The sequence below is a fragment of the Silene latifolia genome, chromosome 1 (assembly GCF_048544455.1).
Source record: "Silene latifolia isolate original U9 population chromosome 1, ASM4854445v1, whole genome shotgun sequence".
Lineage (NCBI taxonomy): Eukaryota > Viridiplantae > Streptophyta > Magnoliopsida > Caryophyllales > Caryophyllaceae > Silene > Silene latifolia.
The window spans coordinates 58628016-58653174 of NC_133526.1; the positions used below are offsets into that span (position 1 = coordinate 58628016).

General features: G+C 37.7%; 1 long non-coding RNA gene across 7 annotated transcripts; it reads left to right on the forward strand.

The window, feature by feature from the left end:
* Positions 1 to 14521: 14521 nt before the first annotated feature.
* Positions 14522 to 23267, forward strand: LOC141605968 (uncharacterized). 7 transcript variants are annotated; one of them, XR_012526547.1, is made up of 11 exons: positions 14522 to 14689; positions 14803 to 14859; positions 14952 to 15099; positions 17256 to 18322; positions 18471 to 18571; positions 18960 to 19163; positions 19963 to 20064; positions 20458 to 20548; positions 20682 to 20771; positions 21320 to 21417; positions 22128 to 22482. It is a non-coding gene; the product is annotated as an uncharacterized LOC141605968 (long non-coding RNA). The 7 variants fall into 7 exon arrangements; XR_012526548.1 differs by having other exon boundaries at positions 14534 to 14689; positions 14952 to 15031; positions 18248 to 18322; XR_012526546.1 differs by lacking the exon at positions 17256 to 18322 and adding an exon at positions 23201 to 23267 and having other exon boundaries at positions 14537 to 14689; positions 14952 to 15031; positions 22128 to 22474.
* The last annotated feature ends 1892 nt before the right edge of the window (positions 23268 to 25159 follow it).

The following is a 25159-nucleotide window of genomic DNA, read 5'->3' on the forward strand; positions in this document are numbered from 1 at the left end:
TTGCGTTTTACGAAATCCGACACGGTTTCCATGACGCAGCTTTAAGCATACGGGTTTTTCTTTTTTTTTTTTAGGGGGAAAGGGCTAGTCGCCCCGATCCGCGTTTTACGAAATCCGACACGGTTTCCCGAAAATTTTTCGCTTTTTCACATTTTCCACAAAATCGAAAATTGATAACACGACGTCAATTTTTCTCAAAATTCAAGCTCTTGCAAATCCGAGTCTTGATCTCACAAAAAATCAAATCAAATACACTCGCAAAAATCTCTTTTAAAATTCACCCGTGACGGTTTGAGTTATAGTTTTTGGAGTTACAAATCAATTTCTAACAAAATTCGGTGCAATTTAATTCAAACACGAGTTAATTGCTCGAAATTTCAAATCAATCTCTTTTGAGAAATAAAAACAAACGTGACGACCTGTCGCGGAATTTTTAAATTTTAAATTTCAAATTTTAACTTCGAGTCATCGTGGTTATTTTTGTTTTCATCAAATACTTTTTGCGTGTTTGTGTGTATGTGTACGTGCTACCTGTTGTTTGTTTTCTACACTAACAATGCATGAACAAGTGCAAAGCAAAGAGGAACTAGCAGCTGACCATGCTTCTTCGAAACACAACACAAAAAAAGCCAAAACCAAATAAACCACAATCCAAAAACACATATATACAAACCGCCTCACGCAAAATACATCGACACACGTTTGATACAATTGACTGACCATACAAACAAGATCCGGTACAAGTATTTATCATACAGACACTGGCCTAAAACAACGAACTGGGGACTATCTGCCACCTACCGAACTAAGCACTCCCTATCCTTCCAATCGGAAAAGAAAAGGAGCAACATGGAAAACAAAGGAGTAACAGCTGAAGCAGAGGTGGTTACCATGACGGTAATACCTTATTCCTACTCCGTGACAAAAAGGGAAACAATGCCTGGCAGATTTCGGACGACATGACAATCAGGAAGTGTGACTCAGTGCATCACCCTGACGTTAACCCCCAATCGTCGGAATTCGGCGATGAGAAGGAGCCATGACATAGGGCGCCACCCTGATGTTGAACCCCAATCATCAGAATTCAACAACGATCGAAGACGGTAACGTAGAACGATGCACCCGTATTGACCCCCAATCATCAGACGTTCGAATCTCTGCAGACAACAGCCAATGATTGATACTCGATCAAAGGCTGGACAAAGGCCACCAGAGAGAAACACAACTCGACAAGGACAAGGCAACAGCCATCTCTTCCCCTCCTGGATCATCCTCCTCCTCTAAGGTCTCAGCAACGGACCCAGAACACTCCTCTACAATTAGGACAAAACAAAAACGTCAGCCGAAATTTCGGCATTACGGCGGCACAAAATGGACAAATCCAAAAAAACACACCTGCAAATGCAAAACGAAACAAGGGCAAACCCGCCCAAACCCAACCAACAAAAACAATAAAACACTTCACAAAAATCGCAGAAAAACGACTCGCCCTTCTTTTCAAGCAAAAGACGAGTCAAAACAACAAAATTTTCAAAAAAAATCCACCCAACACCTCAAGGCCCGCAAAATGAACAACAAAAATTACCGACACAATTGGGTATTTTTCAGAGCACAAAAAAGCAATTTTACACCAATTCGGGCACAAACAGGTCAAAAATTCAAAATACGACCACAACAAAACAGCGTGATTTAATCACATCCCAAAGTGACTTAAACTATCATTAAGGTCCATTTTAAGACAAATTGACTCAATTTGAGCTCAAACAGACGCTTATTTCATCAGACATAAGATCGTCGCAAAAGGCAAAAACTCAAATTTCGCCCACAACACCCAACGAAGGTTCAATATGGAAAACACGGTCTTCCCCGACTATAATACGACCTAGTGGGGCACACAACTCAAGCAAACAAACTTGGCATTGTGAAATAAGACGGTTTCCTCGTCTCATTCACGTTTTTCGAGCATAGGGAGTGGGAACGAGGACCAAAATGCAAACTAAAAGCCCCCCTATACTCCTAAACAGGTTTCTAACCTCATGCAATCATCAATTTCACTCGAAAATGGGCTAATAAAAACCGGCCAATTCAATTTTCGAAAATTTATGGTTTCGCCCTAATTCAATTAACAAAAAGACAAACAAATTCAAATAGATTCAAGAGGATTTACATACCTTGAGATGACATGATGGTAATGGCACAAAGTCGAGCAAGAAAAGAAACCGAAAAATGGCGATTTTTGTGATCGTCGCGGTTTTAGGGAAGAAGTTGAAGTGAGAATGAGAGCTGCCACTTCTCGCGTCTTTTACTGGAAACAGGGAAGCCCCCTTCCTTCGCACAACAGCTCGCACCTCAATGGGGTGTTCCATGCTTTATTCAGAGAAATTTTGGGCTTTGGTCTAATTTCCCACACAAACTTCAATTATTCAACGGCGGAATTAAAAACCGTCACCTTTCAAATACAAAAACAAAATAGTGGAAATCAAATTCGCTATTTTCACAATATTTCAATGACGGCAATAAAAACCGTCGTTTTTCAAAAATAAATAGTGAAATTCAAATTCGCTATTTTCACAAAACTTCAATGACGGCATTAAAAACCGTCCTTTCTCGAACAAACACAAAATAGCGAAATTCAAAATTCGCTATTTCCACAAATCTCAAATCTCCAACGACGGCAATAAAAACCGTCATTTTCCAAATACAAAAAAAAAAAACAAAATAGTGGAATTCAAATTCGCTATTTTCACAATATTTCAACAACGGCATTAAAAGACGTCATCTTTCAAATACAAAACAAGTAGCGAAATTCAAAATTCGCTATTCTCACAAAACTTTCGACGACGGTAATAAAAACCGTCATCTTTCAACGACGGAATAAAAAACCGTCACTCTCAAACCAAAATCAATAGTAAAGTTCCAATTTGCTATTCTCACAAAATTTTCAACAATATTTTCAAATTTCAAACATGCGGCATTAAAAACCGTCAAACCTTCAAAAAGGGAGAGTGAAATTCACTACCCTTCACAAACCTCAAAACATGAGAGGACGAAATTTAAATCGTCCTCCCCAAACACACATCAGACGATAGAATACACATCTGTCCTTTTTCTACAAAACAAAACGGCAATAAAAACCGCCATCTCCCTTCGAGGTTCAAAATCACCACCGACCACGTGAGCCGGGCTCACGAGCCTATCCCTTTCCAGCGCCAAAAACATTAAATATAAGCACCAAGATTCCCCAGTAGGATATCAGAGGCCTCCTCCGGGAGCCCGCTAACTCAAACAACTTCTCGAAATAGGCCCGTCCAACACGGCTATTTCCCACAGTCAATCAATCGACATTCAGTATGGCTGGCGAGCCTCGCAACGCACATTCAATATGGCTGGCGAGCCTCGCAACGCACATTCAACATGGCTGGTGAGCCTCACAATGCACATTCAACATGGCTGGCGAGCCTCAAAACGCAACGCATTTAACACGACTGGCGAGCCTCAAAACGCAATGCATTCAACATGGCTGACGAGTCTCAAAACGCAACACATTCAACATGACTGGCGAGCCTCACAACGCACATTCGACGCGGCTGACGAGCCCCTTCATATCCGCACACGGCTGGCGAGCCCCTTCATATCCGCACGCGGCTGGCGAGCCCCTTCATATCCGCACACGGCTGGCGAGCCCCTTCTTATCCGCAATGCGGCTGGCGAGCCCCTTCATATCCGCAACACGGCTGGCGAGCCTTTGTCCGCAAATAAGAAACGACTCAAGGACATATCCCGAAGATGCCTCATGTATGACTCCTTCTTATGGCTGGCGAGCCTTTGTACGTAGTTTTAACGGACCTTAAACGACCCGCACGGATAGTCGACAGACTCTAAGCTGTTCCCGGTGATAGGTCCTTGACTTGTATCCTCGAGTCGCCTTGGCGTCGTCCTTCCCGACGACAGGTCCTTGGCTCAAATCCTTTCGAGCCGCCTCGACGTTGCTTCGGTCTCCAGGTTGTAATCTTTGATTGACCCGGGGGCTATACTTTGACTTTTGCCCTGTCTAAGCCTCAGTCAAAGTGGGGGCTCTGTAGATTTCCAGTATCTGTTGAGTCTCCAACAAACACCTGATGATTATCAGACTACAAGATGCTTAGGAATCGCAGCGTTTAATCGACAGTTTTGTACAACTATACTGTAATACTCCGTATTTATAAGTCTCTGGGTACTCTATCGAGTAGCCCTTACTCTGTCGAGTAAGGGCAAGTTGCGAAATAAAATAGTTTCTGACCTGTTGGGTACTCGATCGAGTAGCGGGGGTACTCGATCGAGTGGGGGGTACTCGATCGAGTACCTTGGGTACTCGATCGAGTGTCCGGTTTTACGGGAAGTTTTCTCGGGTTTTGTTAATTATGCGATTAAGGTATTTAAACATATTCGTCATTGTTTTAATTCACTTTTACAAAACCTAAAACCCTGTTTAAGAGAGAAAGCGACCAGTTCATCTTCCTAATCGCATTCTTAGCAATTCCGGAGTTCGACGGTCGGTTCTTGTCGTTTTTCGTGTCGTTGGATTCCTTGCGTCGAGGGTAAGCTTTTAATATAGTTTTTATAATGTTTTGTTAAGATTGGTTAAACCCTAATTTAGGAATTGGGGGTTTTGGTGTGTAGTTTGTGATGTGTAGTCTTTATGTGTTTGTATGATAGGAGGAGAATTCGTAGAGGAGCCGTTTTGATACAAATTGTAGATACCGTCTGCGTGTTGTGCTTTCCTGGTAGGATTTCCTACTCGGTATTAGTCCCATAATGGGATATTGGTGATGTCTTTGTAGTTAGTTGTTTGGTATGATGATTGTGATTGTGATTGTGATTGTGGTTGTGTTTGTTGATGGTTCTCGAGATGCGTTCTCGGGTGAGTGGGGTCACTTGCGGGAGTGACTTCACGCCCTAGTTTCGCCCTTCGTGGAACCCGCCACGAAAGGGGATGTGCACATTAATGGGACAGGGGTTATCGCGCTCGTACGATGAGCGGGGCTTAGGTGGGAACGGCTGCGGTCCCCCATCGGCAGGCGGTCCAAGGGACGGTCGATATTGAGATGATGGGAATTGGTTGGTGGTGTGTGTGTGTGTGTGTGACACTCGGTTTTGTCTGTTTATCTTATTGTTGATGTATATTGAGTTGTGTGATTAGTATTGACCCCGTTTAAATGTTTTAAAACTGTGGTGATCCATTCGGGGTGGTGAGCGATTGCTTGACAGGTATATCTTGGATACGCGTGGGATCTAGCTGGGGATGGAGTCATCACATATCAGAGTCTTTAGTCTTCCGCTGTGTTTGTTAGGACAGTTCCTTTCAGTTGGTTTATAGTTTGAGAACAGTTGTATTTTGCTTCAGTTGGTTTTGTAATGTAATCACTTAAACTTATTTAATTAAGTATGTTTCTTCATTGTCTTATGATTATCATGCCTCGGGTAACCGAGATGGTGGCATCCTTATACCTGAGTGGTCCTGGTAAGGCACTTGGAGTATGGGGGTGTTACAAATGGTATCAGAGCGACGATCCTGAAACCTGTAACCAATGAATCTAATGAATCTAGGGAGTCAATTAAAATGAACCCGGGGTAAAGGTTGTAGGAGCTAATGCAAAGACTTGGGAGACGTCCTAAAGTCGCGAACTCGCCCTACAATTTTGAACCGGTCACCATGGGATATGTGTCGGGATCGTTATGTGTTTATTGTGTGTTGTGTGTATCTACGTAGTAGTATGTTGTATGAATTGATGGATGCATGCATGTGGAGGATGGGGAAACTGAATTGAAAGATGATGATGACGTAAATTGTATGTTGGTTGATTGTAAAGCATGAAAGTATAAGGATTGATACATGTAATTTGGTATGTTATCATTATGTAAGGAAAAGTGTTTTGTCTATATATATATAAAGCGATGTGTAAGTATACATGTTGTTGTTGTCGTGTTGAGTAAAAGTACGAGAAGGTTGGGAGTGTGAATTGAACATGTCTTTGAGTGAATATGTTGAACGAATATGGTGGATAAATATGTGGTATGATGGATGAATTAGTGGAAAAGATGAATCATCGTGGTAGTAACATGTGAATAGGGGACTTGATGTCATGTATTTGTGATTTTGTTTACGAAAAGTGATAGAATAAAAACATGTGGGTAAGTAATAATTGGCAAATTAGATAAGTTATGTGCATGATGAATGTTGTTGTTTGGCTTTTGAAAATAGTAACATATGATTATGAATACTGGTTTTATGAGTTTTGGACTGGTTTTGTTTGCTTGGTTGTTGTTTAAGTTATTTGGAAGTAAAATCAAGTAGTTGTGTTTTTCGATTATAAAGAGGTTTTCTTTAAACTGTTATAACTTGAGATTCATAAATGATTTTGATGTGATTCCAATTGGAGGTGATAGCTTGTCCTTTTACGATTCTAACGATAGGTCACACGCCCAAAACGACCAAGAAATGAGTGAGTTATGACTGTTTTCTGAAAACTGGACAGTCTTGAGAATTGGGGTACTCGATCGAGTATCCTCGGTACTCGATCGAGTAAGGGGGCACTCGATCGAGTACGTTAGTTACTCGATCGAGTAGCCCTGGTGATTTGTTTTACGTGCTTCTGATCTTGACCTACTCGATCGAGTAAGTCCCTTACTCGATCGAGTGGCCTGTACTCGATCTAGTGACCCCTATGTTGGGTCATATGCTTATCTTTTGACTTCGTTGCATATTATGTTTAATTCAAAGGCGTTATATTGCTTCTTTATGCATTGTTTTACATGTATGTTGATCTTGATGCGTAAGTTACCCAATTTTGTGGTATAAAGAGTGGCACCTATGATGAGTATGAGTTCGGTGGGGAGGACATGATTTATATGTGTTGGGATTGGTAAGACTTAATTGAGGCATAAAGCATGTTGTGTGAGACGAGATGAGTGACATGATTGTATGTTGAGTAATGAAAATGTAAGTGAATGTGAGCAAGGCATGATGTAAGTTTAAGGAACGTGAGAATGAAAAGAGTGAAAGAAAGGATGTGGATAGTAGCAACCTGAGATGTATAATAAATTATGGAGGGAGATGGTTAGAAATAGTGTTGAGTAAGAATATATGTAATGAAAGGTCGTTTTAGAGGAATTGAGACGAGTGGTATATAGTGAACTTAATGGGATATGTCGTGACGTGGATTTGCAGATAGTGACTGAGTTTGGAAATTTGTGTCACCGAGAGACGAAACTAATGTGTGATTTCCTTGGGCAATTAACGGTATTAAATGAATTGTGATTTCTAGAGATGTAAAAAGGGAGATGCAATTGTTTGAACATTAAACGTTGATTCTATGGATAGATTAGTTGCAAGTGTGAGTGATAGCATAATAAGAGAAGATCCATGGTAAGAAAGAGTGAGAGGATGTCGGTAGAAAATAATGGAACTTGAGTTTTGGAGCAACGAAGGGGTAACTGGATTTCTAAAGAGTTAGCTAGAAGGAATAAGGAGTTGAACTATTAATTGGTATTATTGAGTGTAAAGAGAAAAGAAGGATAAAAGTAAGCTGAGGAAAATATTCACCGGAGTTATGTGATATAAAGGTAAGGAATCATTTAAATGTGTGATAGTGTCACGAGGATGTTAGCTAAAGGTTATATAGGAGTTTCAGGACAACATGATTGATAATGAGTTTCGAGGAATTAAGGGAGTAAGAAGTTGGTGGAGTATTGGCACGATACGAGATATTTGGTAGAGAGTTGGATGACAAATACAAATAAGATAGTATTGGGAATAATGTTGAGGTAATTTTGTTGATGGGTTTGATGTTCGTTATTTGGGATGTTAACCGAAGATAGGAGAAAAACCGTGTTATTTTGATATGAGTGTAAGAGGTTTGATATACGAGCAGTGGTGGTATTGTGGTGTTGTCACTAGTGGTTAAGGGTGATGATAGATAAGAAAGACAATGATCTAGAGAGGTTGATTTTGTAAAGGCCGGATTGATATGAATGTTTGTAAGGAAGTATAAGATGTGGTTATAGAAGGCGAGCGCTAGTGGTTGAATATTAATGGTATGGTTATACTTGGCATGAGGTGATGGTTATGCGAACGGGAAAATGTATTATGAGGGGCATAAGAGTTAAGCTCGGGCGACAGGTAACCTTTATCGAGTGGTAACTTACGTGATCAGGATTGACTGGTTGGATGTGATTATGGGTCTATGTTATATATAAATGTTTGTGTGAGGTTCTGACCTCACAAGAAGTGGTATGATATGATAATTATAAAGTTGTTATCCGAATGTTCTAAATACATGTGGGATACGATAGCGTGATGGAATGATGTTTTAAAAGGAAATAGTTTGACTGTTTTGGCATGACTAGTTATGTTTGTATATATTCACGATACATGTTAATCTGTGATATGGTAAGGGGATGATATTCATGAGGTTATCTGTTTAATCCATATAATATGTTGCTTTGTGAATTGGTAAAGTGGATTTGAATAAGTTTTCTTGTCTGAGAAGTTATTTTGAGTCAGTGTTAGTGAGAATTGTATGTAGCTGTGATGTCTATCGATGTGGTTGTGGTGCCTCGGGTGGTGATCCGGGCACGTTATTTAGTATTGTGATGCGGGTATTTTCGCACTGCGGTGTGGCTGTTGGTGGCGGTGTAGTGATGCCGTCACCGGTTGTGGTGGAGTAGGTGGGATGATTATGATTCGAGTTTCGAAAGTACATACCAGTCATACATAGATTGTTGTTTTATTTGTTGTTGTTTCCTGTGCGTTTCAGTTTGGACAAATAGACTATTGTTTTGTTTGCTAATGTTTCTTACAAGTTTCAATTTGAGAAGGAGGGTAGAGTTTAATATAAAGAGAGTTGTATATGTTTTCGTTGTTGTCATGGTATAGTGACATTCTGTTAATGGGACACGGTTGTGAGAGGTTGTTACAATAATTATGATCTTGTTCTAGTTAAGGTTTCAGTAGACATGGTAATGGCAAGTGAGTCGTAGAACATGTGTGGTAATGGCCCGAAAGATGCAGGTGGTTCATAATCTTTTGTTGAGACAGTGAGTGTAGGGTATTGGGAATTAGTGTCATGTTAAGTTGTGTATGAGTTTTGCGGTAATGGAAGAAAGAACTTGAGGATCTAGTGTGCGTGTACGTAACGAGTGGGGATCGCGCGTTATGTGTTTGGGAGGTAGGTGCTTTACATAGAAGGGTATGTTGTTTTGCAGTAATAATGGAGAGTTAGTATGGTGACTTTGCTACGAGTTTATGGTATAGGTTAGGTGCTATGCCGAATGAGTTGAGGAATGAGAAATGTTTATGTATGGGAGCCTTGAATATAAGAATGGTGAGTGTTTGGTTTATAAACGGTTATCTTGCACATGTGGTGGTAAAGAGGGTAATGAGATGTATCTAGGATTTAGTATTAGTGAGTTACGAGGACGTAACATTTATCTTAAGAGGTGTAGGATGTGATAAAAGAGATGTTGATGGGTGTGCATATGGTAATATATCTGGAAGTTGGAGTCTTGATGTCGAATAAAAGGTTGATTCGTGTTGTGGTTAATTTTATTAAAGGTCATGACCGTGCTTGTAGTAGTTTGATGTTAGGAATGCGAGAATACTTCGATAGTGTTGACAGTTGGATGATGAGATTATGAGTGTGAGTAAACTTCGAGGACGAAGTTCCTTTTAAGGGTGGTAGAATGTAACATTCCGTTTGATGTCTATGAGTGTCTTGATTTTGGATTTGATAGTGGATGATATTATGGGGCTAGCAGCGTTAGAGGATGGTAGTTGGTTATGTATGGAGTTGGTGTCGTGAGATATATATATATATGTGGTGGATACGATATCGTGAGTCATGTTAGGGAAGTAAACATAGTTGGTGGAGTGGGTGTTAAAAGTTCATGTTGTATGTTTGGTCGAGTTCTTGAGTTCTTAGTTATGTTGTTGTGTCTTGGTCGAGCTAGTATGGTTGTTTTTATGTATGGGTTGAACTTCGGGGACGAAGTTATTTTTAAGGAGGGAAGACTGTAATACTCCGTATTTATAAGTCTCTGGGTACTCTATCGAGTAGCCCTTACTCTGTCGAGTAAGGGCAAGTTGCGAAATAAAATAGTTTCTGACCTGTTGGGTACTCGATCGAGTAGCTGGGGTACTCGATCGAGTGGGGGGGGTACTCGATCGAGTACCTTGGGTACTCGATCGAGTGTCCGGTTTTACGGGGAAGTTTTCTCGGGTTATGTTAATTATGCGATTAAGGTATTTAAACATATTCGTCATTGTTTTAATTCACTTTTACAAAACCTAAAACCCTGTTTAAGAGAGAAAGCGACCAGTTCATCTTCCTAATCGCATTCTTAGCAATTCCGGAGTTCGAGACGGTCGGTTCTTGTCGTTTTTCGTGTCGTTGGATTCCTTGCGTCGAGGGTAAGCTTTTAATATAGTTTTTATAATGTTTTGTTAAGATTGGTTAAACCCTAATTTAGGAATTGGGGGTTTTGGTGTGTAGTTTGTGATGTGTAGTCTTTATGTGTTTGTATGATAGGAGGAGAATTCGTAGAGGAGCCGTTTTGATACAAATTGTAGATACCGTCTGCGTGTTGTGCTTTCCAGGTAGGATTTCCTACTCGGTATTAGTCCCATAATGGGATATTGGTGATGTGCTGTAGTTAGTTGTTTGGTATGATGATTGTGATTGTGATTGTGATTGTGGTTGTGTTTGTTGATGGTTCTCGAGATGCGTTCTCGGCTGAGTGGGGTCACTTGCGGGAGTGACTTCACGCCCTAGTTTCGCCCTTCGTGGAACCCGCCACGAAAGGGGATGTGCACATTAATGGGACAGGGTTATCGCTCGTACGATGAGCGGGGCTTAGGTGGGAACGGCTGCGGTCCCCCATCGCGCAGGGCTGGTCCAATGGACGGTCGGTATTGAGATGATGGGAATTGGTTGGTGGTGTGTGTGTGTGTGTGTGACTTCATTTCGTCTCTTTATCTTATTGTTGATGTATATTGAGTTGTGTGATTAGTCTTGACCCGTTTAAATGTTTTAAAAACTGTGGTGATCCATTCGGGGTGGTGAGCGATTGCTTGACAGTATATCTTGGATACGCGTGGGATCTAGCTGGGGATGGAGTCATCACATATCAGAGTCTTTAGTCTTCCGCTGTGTTTGTTAGGACAGTTCCTTTCAGTTGGTTTATAGTTTGAGAACAGTTGTATTTTGCTTCAGTTGGTTTTGTAATGTAATCACTTAAACTTATTTAATTAAGTATGTTTCTTCATTGTCTTATGATTATCATGCCTCGGGTAACCGAGATGGTGGCATCCTTATACCTGAGTGGTCCTGGTAAGGCACTTGGAGTATGGGGGTGTTACATATACGTCGGAAAACATAAAACGATTTCGAAAACAAAAACATTTCAAATCTTTTCAAAAGTACCGAGAGTGTTTAATCTATGACGACGGGGTCGCAATGACACTAACTAGAGTCAAAACTGACACCGGACCAAAAACCGACTCAAAATTCAAATCCCGACTCCAACAACGAGTCAAACTGAGTCAAACACAAAAAATAAAACTTTTCAAGACTTCCATGTTAGGTATTTTCCGGAATGCTTCATGGTCAAGTACAAATCAATTTCATCCAAAATATAGGATAAAACAAATCATGATTACAATTGCGTGATAGTGACAAGACACCTCGAAGACCCGCGAAATGGCTCGCGCCTGTTCGAGCAACCCATGAGGCCACGTCGCTCAAAACGCACACAACCACCCATTTCTCTATAAATACCCACCTTCACACACCATAAAACCTTACGCGAGTGTCCGCCCCCTCATTTCTCCCTTAAAATTCTAGACTCGACCTCTCAAGTCACAAACCGACACGTGTTTTCGACCTACCGATCGAAAACACAAGACTTACACAATGTTTGGTACCGTCATCGCGCATTAAATCACTTGACCGACCATCTCGTCCAACTACACCATCACTAAAGGTAAAACACTCTTTTACATTGCTAAACGGTTTTCAAACCGAGTTTTCCGACCAAACAAGCTGATACACTTTCGTCGATTTCTCGTCTCAAGCCTAGCATGTAAGAGGGAGGGTGTAAAAATCCTCTTCTATCATATTTTTCATTTGTTTAATGACTATAACATGCTAAAACATGCATAACATGGTCCAAATATGGGATAAACGAGCCAAAACCGGATTTTTGGCCGAGACAAGGGCTGCTTGTATAGCAGCATGGCTCGTGCCTAAAGCCCCTCTCAGGCCTTAATCCAGCTGTGTTTGATCTCTTCTTCCCCTTTATTTTCATTTCATATTAATAATCGATTTTTTATCATTTCAAATACTTCAAATCATTTTTATGTTAAAATTTTAACCATAAAATATTTTTCATCCTTGGTTCATAATACCATGACGGTTTAATCCGTGTTCCGGTGATAGTATTTGGTTAATTACATTTTAAAAGGTATTTTAAAACCTTTTATTTCATTTCTTTACATTTTCAAAACAAATGCATTAGTCATAAATACGAAATCATCCTTGGTTCTACATACCATGTCGGATTTTAACCTGAGTACGATGATAAACATTGACTAACTACAAACAAATGAACTTAAAACAATTAGTTCATAATCATTTTCAAAACTATTCATGTCAAGCTTGTAAAACCGAACCCGACATCAAATATTGTCAAAATAGTAACGATTATTCAAGTCTTGTTCTTCACATCAACACTAAAGCGGTCTAAACGACCTTTTCAAATCAAGACGGGTTCAAACACCCTCTTTTCAAGCCATTTTACAAACCTTTTCAATGGTCAGAAGACGTTCTTCAATCGCCTGTTGACCCGCGCCTAAACAAGACACTTATTTTCTTATATCAAACCAGGACAGGCCTGTTTGCATCGCCTGATGGCTCGCGCCTATATAGGTTGCCCGATTAAGACCCTGTTTCCTTCCAGCACTTGCCTAGGACGATCCCGACTTCGGTTAACCCAAATACAGGACGGATCAGATGACAAATCTGCCCATTTTACATCGTATTTTCAAAACGCCTTACTAAGACAAATGGATTACGTTATGCACAATAAACCTAACTCGGTAAATGGATGTTTAATTTTCGTCTTGCATGCAAATTAACATTAAATCCAATTCGACATCAAATACTTGATACTTGGATTAAACAACCGACATAGAAAGCTCACATGTTAGGTTCAAACTTGTGGATGCGCATACATGCATTTACCCGTTCTATCAACTTTTGCATTTAACCAACCAAGATCGATCAGTAGAGGCCGCTACCGCGGGCGGGATTGGGTGTCCGATTAAAGAGCTTCCCAATACGTACCTTCACCCGTTACTCAGAAACTTTGGATAGTGGACGAACTTATCCAGGGCATACGAGGGTCATTCTAGAGATATGATGCTAAAGAGGGACGATTCCTTATCTTTAGTACCTATGTCAAACACCGCTTTTTGCCTTAGTTGACATAGGTATAAAGTGGATTCGAACGGGTTCCAACCATCTCACAAATGCTTGGTGGCGACTCCGAACATCTCTTGCATCGTTTCGAGACCCTTGTCGAGACGAAACCGACCGATCTAAAACGATCTGGTCGAAAGCATTTTTTACGCCGCCGAGCGTGGTTTTTAAAAAAACCGCTACCACGTCTCGCAGATCGACTGGGCGTCGCAGGTGGGCCATGTCCACAAGTTGTGACAAACATTATGCGTAACGGTTGTTTCGTATTAATGGTGAATAGGCATAGTTAATGGTGATGTGTTGATGGTACAGCAAGTGTTATGTGATATTGCTATTAGATGGCTGAGTGAGCATGGTGATGTTTGATGAATACCTGAGTAATTGAGTTTTGTTGGATTGTGAAGTACGTGATGCTTATAGAAGGATTAACTTTCATTTATTTTAGAGTGAAATTGTTTAAGTTGGATATATTATTTATTGTGACCTGGTGATGATATATGGAGTGATATTGGTTTACCCTTCTTGTATTGTATTTGATTTGTCGTTTTCTTTGACCTCGACTCGTGGGTGAGTAGTTTAGAGTTCTATTCTAAATATTGTTGATCAAGATTCGTTGTTGGACCTTTGATGATATTGATATTGAAATTGAGATGGATATTGGTTGCTAGTATTGAGTTATGGGACCTGTGTGCCGATGTATCTTTTACGATCCAGCGTGACCATGGTTATTGAGTTAATTGAGTGATGGAAATGACATTGAGATGAAAATATTATTTTGCGGATTATCTGCTAGTTTACAAACCCCTCATCCTTGGTTTAGGGTCAACGAAGAAGATACATTGAATATTACGGACTTTGACAAACACCTATCTAATGTGAACGCAAATACTATGAGTGTATCCTTATACCTAAAAAGAGGTAGAATACCTCTGCCTAATTTCCGTTGGGACCATTATGCTCCTGCTTGCTGTCAGTAGCTAATTTCGTCCAGGTGTTCATCCTAATCAGACTATTATGCCACATCTTTCTGACAGCTGCCCATCCTCTTTGTTTGCCACATCTTTCTTCTCTTCTTATCTACTGCGCCCTCTATTCTTTTAGTTTATCACTCAGAAACTCTATTTACCTTTCTCAAATCAATGCTAATTTTCAGACAACCCAGTCTTTCAATCAATGTAATACTGTCTCGTTTGTATGGTTTTGTTTTGTTTTTTTTTTCTTTTAATCGTTACGTGTTTTTTCAGAGAGAACAATTTCAATGATAAGCTACGTTTTCCCCTGTTTTCAGTTAGTTGATCATAGCAGTTTGTACATTGCATAGCAAGTGTTCGATAAAAGGTCGATGGTGAGTGCCTCCCATATTTGCGTCCAAATATTCTAACTTTTAATATGTATTTTATATGCACCTTTTCTCACTAATTTTTCATTCCTTTCTAGACTACTCCGATTTACATCTCACCAAGCTTCATCGTTTACTCTATCTTTTTTATCTCCGTAAGAAAACCGTCTGTCATCAGGTATGTTAACATGCATGTTCTCAATTCTCGTTTGGTTTGGTAATTGGTATGTTTTTCATTCCATCACAGTTTTTGTTGGGGAAGTAACCCCAACATTATTAATAAGCTAGTAACATATAGAGTCTTATGTTTTAAGTTATGTTTAAGTTACTACTATTTATGTTTTAGATGTTATATGTTATTAGTAGTAAATATTAGGAGTTAGTATTTTGTGTGTTAAAGACTCTTAATGTTACTAGATAAGTTAGGACTTAGGAACTTATATAAATAAGGGTCATAAGTCATGTTGGATTAGTAAGAGAGTGTGTGCTTAATATCCCGAGTTAAGCATAGTTGGAAATCTTAGCTAGTAGCTAAGTGTTGGAGGATTGAGATTGTATTATTGTTAAGGTTTAAGAATAATAATACAAGTTGGGTTGTGGTTAAGTCCATAACAAAAATATTGTGTCTTTGCATTTTATATTATTTGTACCAAAAACCCCAACAAGTGGTATCAAAGCTACGGCTCGATGGAGAAAAGTTTTGGTACAAAGTTTGAGATGGAGTTGTTTAATGGCAAAAACAATTTCTCGTTGTGGCAAAGCATGATAAAGGATGTTCTCATACAACAGGGGTTGTATGCGACTCTTGAAGACAAGAAGCCCGATGATGTTCAAGTTCTCAAATGGGAGGACATGAAGTTGCGCGCGGTTAGTACAATCCGGTTAGCCCTTGCACCAGAAATCAAGTATAGTGTGTTAGAGGAAACAAATCCTAAGGAGTTGTGGACCAAGTTATGTAGCATTTATAATGCGAAGTCCTTGGCTAACAAACTATTCTTGAAGAAAGATCTTTTTGAGCTCGAGATGGTAGATGACGGAGATTTGAGGGATCATCTAAACAAGTTTAATGGCTTGATCACCCAATTGGCGAGTTTGGATGAGACATTCAAAGAAGAAGATAAGGCAATAATGTTGTTGGCTTCTCTTCCCAAAAAGTATAACACGGTTATCACTAGTTTACTTGTGGGGAAGACAACATTGGCCTTAGATGAGACCGTTGTAGTTTTGCTCGAGTCCGAAAAGTTGATGAAGCAAGGAAGTGGTGGCTCTTCAAGTGAGGGAGGAGCTTTTGTGGGTGAATATCGTGGCAAGAAGAAGGGCGGTTGGAAAAAGCACAATCCTAATATCAAGTGCTTCTATTGCGATGAGTTAGGCCATATACAAACTGTATGTCCTAAGGCAAAAGAAGATTTGAAAGAGTTGAAAAAGACTCGTGCTAGTGGGGTTGCAGCTATGGCAGAAGTTGATGATGGTGAGCTCTTAATGGTTCATGGTGAAAAGGAACCTAGTGAGAGTTGGGTGTTAGATTCGGGAACTTCCTATCACATATGTGGAAGAAGAGAGTGGTTTTCTTCTTATGAAGAATGTGAAGGAAAGATGGTTAGTTTGCCAAATGGTGATAAGGTAAAGATTGAAGGGATTGGTGAGGTGAAGGTAAGACTTCATGATGGTCAAGTTAGAAGGTTTGGTGATGTTAGATATATACCAAACATTAGTAGAAATTTAATCTCATTGGGTAGATTAGATGGATTGGGTTGTATCATTCATGTTAAGAGTGGTGTTTTGGAGGTCACTAAAAAGGGTAAGGTGATTCTCAAAGGTAGAAAAGGTAAAACTAACTTATTCACATTTGATGGAAGATGTGTTGAAGATGGGTTAGTTCAAGGGGAGGTACTCTCAAGTGAATGGGAGGTGCTTCCAAGTAAAGGTTGGATCACTCCGCTCGATGATTGACAAGTCCAAAGTAATGTTGGGCTTAAGGGGAGGTTTGTTGGGGAAGTAACCCCAACATTATTAATAAGCTAGTAACATATAGAGTCTTATGTTTTAAGTTATGTTTAAGTTACTACTATTTATGTTTTAGATGTTATATGTTATTAGTAGTAAATATTAGGAGTTAGTATTTTGTGTGTTAAAGACTCTTAATGTTACTAGATAAGTTAGGACTTAGGAACTTATATAAATAAGGGTCATAAGTCATGTTGGATTAGTAAGAGAGTGTGTGCTTAATATCCCGAGTTAAGCATAGTTGGAAATCTTAGCTAGTAGCTAAGTGTTGGAGGATTGAGATTGTATTATTGTTAAGGTTTAAGAATAATAATACAAGTTGGGTTGTGGTTAAGTCCATAACAAAAATATTGTGTCTTTGCATTTTATATTATTTGTACCAAAAACCCCAACAGTTTTAGCGCTACTTGGTGCTGCTTTTGAGATGATAATTCCTGTTTCGTTATATAATAAAGTGTATTATTTGGATGCACATCATATGTTTGATTATTTCCCTCTAAGACACTTTCACTTAAATTTAATTGTTACATGATTGATCTTGAGTTTACTCCCTGCATCCTAATCATTTGTTTACCTTTGATTTTAATACCCGTCCAAGAATGTAAAAGGTAAATAGATGATTGGGAAGAAGGGATTACTGCATTATGTTTTCTTTGACCAGTAGATATAAGTGCTAATCCGTTTGTTTCATCTGAGATCAGAATCCGAATTTTTTTACTGCATGTGCCTCCTGGTAACTTTGATATATTTAAACCGACATTAATTGCTGGTTTTTGTTAGTACTTCTACTGATTGATACCTGTTTCTCCTTTCACATTTGGAATCAATTATTTACGTAAATTAGTTCTATATACTTATATAGCTACATCTTTTTAATGTGGGTGAAAAGCAGCCAATTCTTGGCTCTGAATAAGCTGCCTGCAAAACTACTTGTCGATATATCACTAATTGAAGACCTTACTGTTTTTATGTTAAGCCGGAAAGGGAAAACACTTTTGCTTATTTGTAAACTTGGTAAAAATTCTTGCTATATCTTCATAATTTATGCCCTTTTGGATTTATGCGACGATTACGTTTTCTGCTCTACACCTTTCTACCTCTGTAAGTAATTCAGCATGCCTATTAACTCAAGTAAGTACTTAATTCATCAAAGAGTCGCCTCTTTTAATTTAACTAAGCAACTGCTTTCTGTTTAGTCAATTACGTATCAGGTGACTCAGATTCTTAGGCTCACAACCTTGTGCTTCCTTGTGAAGGGAAAGTAATAATATTTCCGCAATTTCCATTTCTGTTTTTCATGGCTTTTAATTATCATCAAATTTGTTTATTTTTATATTATTGTGTTTTGTACCCGCTGACATTTTTACATTTTTTGTCTATGTTGTAGCTAAAACTGGAGTTTATACTAAATTTTTATCACTTAGATCATCATTATTCATTACTGCATTTTAATCCTTTTAAGGTATTTAAGGTAGACTTATTATTAGACTCTTGTGTGTATACTTTATAGTATTGCTTCTACCGATTGCGTCTTCAATCACAGAGTAAAGTATTTCAACGCTTTCATAGATAAAAGCGACAGTTTTTATTTTCTAAATGTTGACTTGCAGGCTTAGGTATAACAACGGAGTGCCATCTCTAAGAAAGTCCATAGGGCTCGGAGCTTGATCTGAATTCTCTCCTCTTTTGAACACCGTTCAACGACAATCAGGTAAATTACATGAGTTCATATTTATATTCAACTATGGGTCCAATCCTTTAGATTATATCTCATTTCATTTTCATTCTTAGCTTTATGATATTTTGGTTAAATTCACTTTCATTCTTACAAAATAGGAAAAAAAGCTTTATACGATACAAAGTATGATTCATATTGTACTCGGATTAAAGCTCGAGTAGAGCCGGTGAAAACAGAAGATTGTTCCACGCTCATGCTTCCTTCTTAAGTCTCCAAGAAACACGATAATCAATCTATCGTGTCAAAAAAAAATTGTAGAATGAAGGTTTTATTTAGCACACCAAAGAACTAGCTGCATATATGATATAACCAGCTCCAAATAACCATTCGCAATGTCTGTTTTTTGGAAAACATCCCACAGGACACAGCACAATTTTGTTTAAACATCATCTCGAGGACGTATAGCTCAGGCGGAGGCATAACGTTTTGGTTAAAATCTCAAGGAAGCAGCGTAGTGCACTGATGGATCTTGTTGACATAAAAGACACGGCTTTTTGGTCAGACGTATCGATGGTATCATGATACTTTTTGTGCGCACACAAAAAAATCATGTAAAAACATGTAGGTGTGTATGTAATGTCAACGTTTTATCAAATATAACTACACCATGAGTAATGCTCATCTTAAGAAATATACGTCTCAAAAAACCCTAGACGGTGAAACCCGAGCATCGCCGGGCCCAAAAAATAGTCCTAATCCTAATACCTAAAAAGAGCGTAGAGTTGTTCGCGTAATTTAGGCTTACTGAACTATTATACCCTCTTCTATTAGTAGTATAGTTCCTCTTGCATAATTTTTGTAGGACGTTTTTGCCCATATTTACTGTTGCTTACCATATATGCTTACATTTCTGCCACCTGTCCGTTGAGTTGGGCGTTGGTCACGTAGTATCTGCAGTTCTTATTCTCATCTATTCAACCGTAATACATTAATACAGTGTATATACTTTTCATCATTCATTATTATCATAATCCTAAAACACCTTATTGACCTTTAATTTTCTGATCATCCAACCTGCACGTACAATTTGCTCCGTCATAACTCAAGAAGTACCGTGGCACCGTGCCCGTCACTCCGACTAATGTTTGTGAAACTCGATCAAATTTTGTTTCTACTGCCTTCTTTAATATGCGATGCTTTGGATTGTATTGTATGAGTTTTTTTTTATTTAATATCTTTAGTCTTCAGTTATAGTGTTTGCTTTCATCGACACTTAAATAAAAAAGATTATGCTAAGACTTTAGATGATAGACTACGATTTTCTTTGTTTTTCATTACTTTATAATAGCGTGTCGTACATCGCACACCAAATGTTCGATGAATTCATTAGCCTAACTTCCGATTACTGTCGGTTATAATTTCAGTTTCACTGCAATGAGACGGAAATTTTTCGTTACAAGCTTGTGACCTCCCACGTGGGGTGATAGACCAAGATATTGGGCGTTCCACCCTTCCCCAAAGTGAAGGTATTTTAACCATCGTTCATGTTATCTTTGTTATTCTTGTATGTTTTGTTTGTGAAGTGTGACATGGTAAGTCTCGATGAGATGTCTAACTATTAAACCAAATTAAGGATTTATTATTTCTATTTGTTTCACAATTACCTCCGTCTTTGTTTTTTGAAAATTAAACTTTTAACTGGATATATTAAAAACTAAGAGAAAAATGTACTACATATGTACATAGGCTCTATTAACCAAATACTCAAGGTGATTGCATATTTGATGCATCCATACTGTTAATTATGTATGAAAACAAATATTGCGTATATGACAAATTGAGGTGACCAACCCCACATTAAAATTGCTGCATTTTGTATTATTTATTAGAATTGGCTGAAGTTATTGATGTGTTATTAGGTAGTCTATGATCCAGAGGAGAGATTGAACAATTAGCAAATCAAGTGATAGGGAAGTTGGTCTTGCTAGGCTCACTCTTTTCTCTCCTATGGTATTCACTCTATTGCTACATTTTGCTGGTTATACCTCATATAGGTTGCAATTTACTTCGTCCTAACATAAGGATATTAATTTACGGAGTAATTTGGATCCTTTATTTGTTGTGTAACTTGTGTTCATTTCAGGCCGTTGTTCTCACGAGTTGGAGTTGGTGACGTATCTGATACCTGAGTCTTTTGTCTACTGCATATAAACTTTGTCTTGATCTGCTAAAAGTAATTTACAAGTTCTCTCTTTCGCCAAAGATTTTATTAGTATATGCATATATTTGTGGTTTTTTCCTTGTATGCATACCTACAAATGATAAGTAGAGTATTAATTAAGCGTAGCAAGTATAATATTAGATGCGCTGTATCATTAGTTAGCAGTTACTATATTAGACACGTCTGTCATGCTATTATGTGTTTCAATAGACTTTAGCTGTTGTGTTAGTTGCTGCTACTACTGTAACATGTGCAACCCAACAGAAACGAAACTCAAGCTCAGAAGAAATGAGAATAAGAGAAAATGGTATGCAAACTTATCCGAATAAAGAAAAATGGAATTACGAAAAAAACAAAGAGTTCATACTATAGAAGAAAAAAAATTAACGCACATCCTAAAACAAACCCACGTTTTATTGACACTAAAGCAGCCATTCTTTAAAACCACAGGCAAAGAGCACATTTCATATCTTTTCAGTTCTCATAATTTATCAAAATTTACCAGATTGAACTGATGGTATTATTTCTTGCTAATATTTTGTTCATCATTTTGTCTTCAGTAATGTTTGTGTTCGAAAGCATTGCCATTTGTTGTTATCAGCTATAAGAATCATGGAACCATTTACAAATCGATTTCCAACTTGGTGCTCGATAGTAGGTGAGATTATCTTTTCCTGTTTTAATTTCTTTTCTTATTTAGTATATTTGTTAAAATGTTTGTACCTCTTGTCTCTATACCTTAATGTTGTTTCTTCTTTTTAGATATATTTTATTGCTTATTGCTATTGTTGTTTTCTGTTCCTTGATAGTCGTTCATTCGGTATTCTATTTTTATGAGGTTAACTTCTCTCATCATATTTTCTTTTTTACTCACGACACTATATAGTCACCTAAGCACAATGTTATATCTTTGTCCTGTTACCTAATTTCGTAATGACAAATTATATAATTAGTTATAAAAATGCTCTTATATTACAAGAGAAAAAATTATTTGATAAATTAGTGCAAAAAAGATAAAGGCCAGACGAAAGCAAGGTATTAAATGTGGTGATTTAATTTTATTCAACCTCATTAACCTCTGTTCATTTTTTCTTTTTGTTTTGCTTTAACCTGTAATCTTCCTGCTTATACAAACATTTCTACACATACCTCTTTCGCTCTCATAACTTAGGCATCCATACCGTCTTTCATCTTTTGAACTCCCAGGTATGTATATGTGTACTTCTCTAATATGGATTTCTTACAATCCGTACACTTTTGCTTTTATATGTTTATTGTACGTATTTTTATTACTGCTATGCTAGGTAGTGTTTCATTTAATCCAAAGTAGAGTATTAAATGTGGTGTTTAACCTAATCATGTTACTAGGTACTTTTAGGTTGACTATGAAGAGTTTAGACATCAGCTCAACGCACCATTACAACTCAAGAAAAGCGGGATTTCCAACTTGAGCAAACCAATAGCTCAAGAACGAGTGATTCATCCTAATCAATACGAGAAGAAACTTGACAACGAAACACTGTAAATGTTTGTAAAGCCTTTGGCATCGATACACAAACAAACACTATATAAAGGTGTAAAGTAAAACCTTTGACGTTGACACTACGCAGATTGTGGAGTTGTAGTATTGCCTCATACCTTGGTTGTGCTCTACTTTCTGGAGCACAAAGGCATTCCAACATGTATCACAACACATGTAACATAAGAAATTCACAGTCTTATTCAGGGGCGGAACCAGGGCTAGGCTACTCGGGCTTAAGCCCGAGTAGTTTCTGAGGGAAAGAAAAATATATATTATTTGAAGTAGTAAAGAGTCAGTGGTAACCTTGTAGTGTAGTGGTATGGTATTTGGTTTTCAGAGAACCAACTCAGGTTCAATCCCCCTTGGTGTATTTTTTTTTCCCGGAAATAATTATTACAACTATTTTTCTTTTTTTTTTTCGTTTCCTATTACTTATCAATCATTTTACGGCTAACGAGTGAGATAATGAATGAAAAATATTATTATATAATTTCTTTATTATAAATTTTTTTACGGAATATACAATTTTCAAAATTTATCTCAAATTTTAAATGAAGGGAGTATGAGTACATCTTTTTTAAATGAATTTCACTACAAAAATTTTACAGCTCAATTTAAATAGCTCACTATCAAAATTGTTAAAATAATTATAAATTAACTCCATTCAACATAAATATTATAATATCGATAATAATTAATAACTCGTACAGTTGTATTTGTTAGTAATCGTTTATATTTGGCTCAAAAACTCTAAAACTGATCTGTGCGCAAAATTTAATACCCATAAAATCACTTTATAAGTATCGACTTACCAAGCCTATATTGTAGGCTTGTATTACAAATCTCGAGAAAAAAAATAGCGTTTTATATATTTTAAAATTTAGCCCTAGATAGATTGAATTCCTGGCTCCGTCCCTAGTCTTATTTGTAATGGTGGATTTTGATTTAATGTGTACTTTATTGATGATGGTCTCCCAGTGACAAAACCGAAATGCATTATTTGAATACTACGGGTATGAAGTAAAGAGCAATTTTACGTTTTGGAGCCCGAGCAACGCCGGGCCTATACACTAGTAACTCCAAAATTGTATAGGAAAGTTTATGTGATTTTCATATACCAAACCATATCAAATAAGGCTATATTTCTCCTCTTGGATGGACCTTTCTATTACGCTGTTCTCAATGAAATTAGTTACGGAACAATTCTACTAAGGACATGATGATCAGCAAATTTTGGCTTCAGTCGCCATCGCCTTGATAAGATTAAATGGTTTAAAATCATCTAAATTGATTAAACAATTTAGGACATATGATCAAGTACAAAAATTCACCTAATCTCTTAGAAAATGATTTATTAGAACCTAACATCAATATGTGAAATTTTAATGAGTAAACTTTATATTACTACCATATAGATAAAATACGAATATTTGAAATGATTTATAATCATAAGAATCAAAATTCATCAATATGAATCTTTATATCCGCACATAAGTCCGGTCAATGTTTGTATGAGTCACTTTAATCGTAGGTTCCGTCCCTTATCCTCAATGCACTAGTCACGCACTTTAGCATTTGTGTGCACAAAATTACTAACTGAAGAAGGTAAGGAAGTTAAAACATGTTATTTTATATGACCAATAAAGATCAATAATATAACAAAAGTGACTAAAGATTCAAAAATGACACAAAACTCAACTGAAAAGATGCTATAGGAAAAAATTGAGCAACACGTAGACATAAACGTCTGGTGACGGGCACAATTCAAACAATAACATAGATACCATTGTCATTTCATTTATTTTCCTAATAACTAACGACGCATTAATGTATGTCATTGGTGTGGTGAATGATGAATCAGTAGAATAATGGTAAGACATAGTAAAGTACGAAGAGCACATACACATTATCCACGTTTTATAATCACAAACCAAAATGATGTCGTTTTATAATACCAGAAAATAACTGTTCAAAGTGCCTACAACAATCCTTCATTTACTCAATTAATTATAACTCTTCACACGGGCGATATCAGAAGTCAGAACCGCGCATTCATCCAAGTGTACCATGTTAGTATATTTTGAAGTTAAGATATGTTTTGATCACCAATTGATATTACGAATCCAAATATAAATATAATTAAATAATCTTAGATCTAATTTGTAAAGTCTAGTTTTTCAATTGATCAATCTTGTTTTTGTGAAATTGTAGCAATTATCTATCTCAGTCTCTAAAATTGTGCACTCATTATAGTAATTACCAATTGTTAGGGATGAAAATTACAAATTTATTAAGAAATGACGTGGCATCTATCCATTAGAGGAAATAAAGTGGGAGGGATTGATGACGTGGCGCTTGTTCATTGGCGGATGAAAAGGAAAAGAGATTGATGAGGTGGACATGGTGGGACCGTAGGATGAAAGCTAAACAAACACAATTTGTGTTGATAAACCCACGTGCAAAGGAAAGTGGGGTCTTTGACTAATTCAATAACCACTTCCTATTTTTTGGGCAACAAAGCAGAAAGTCAGGAGCAGAATCTGCTGAGAGGTTGGGGACTAAAACCCTAGCAAACAACCATTATATAAGAAGGGGAAAAGCAACCAGGAAGGCATCTCATCTCTCCGCACTCCAACACTCATACTCCTACGCTTTCATCAATCACATAGCAAAATTCCAGTAGAAAAATAATCATTGTATTTCCTTACTTGCATAATATTCTCTCGATTATAGTGCTAAATTGGTGGGATTCCGACTCCCTCCGCGGTTGTTCCCACATTGGGTTTTCCGCGTCATCAAAACCTTGCGTGTCAATCTTTTTATTCGTCGTTCATACGTTCGTTAAAACCGTTTTATGCACATCATCGTTGGCCGTAGA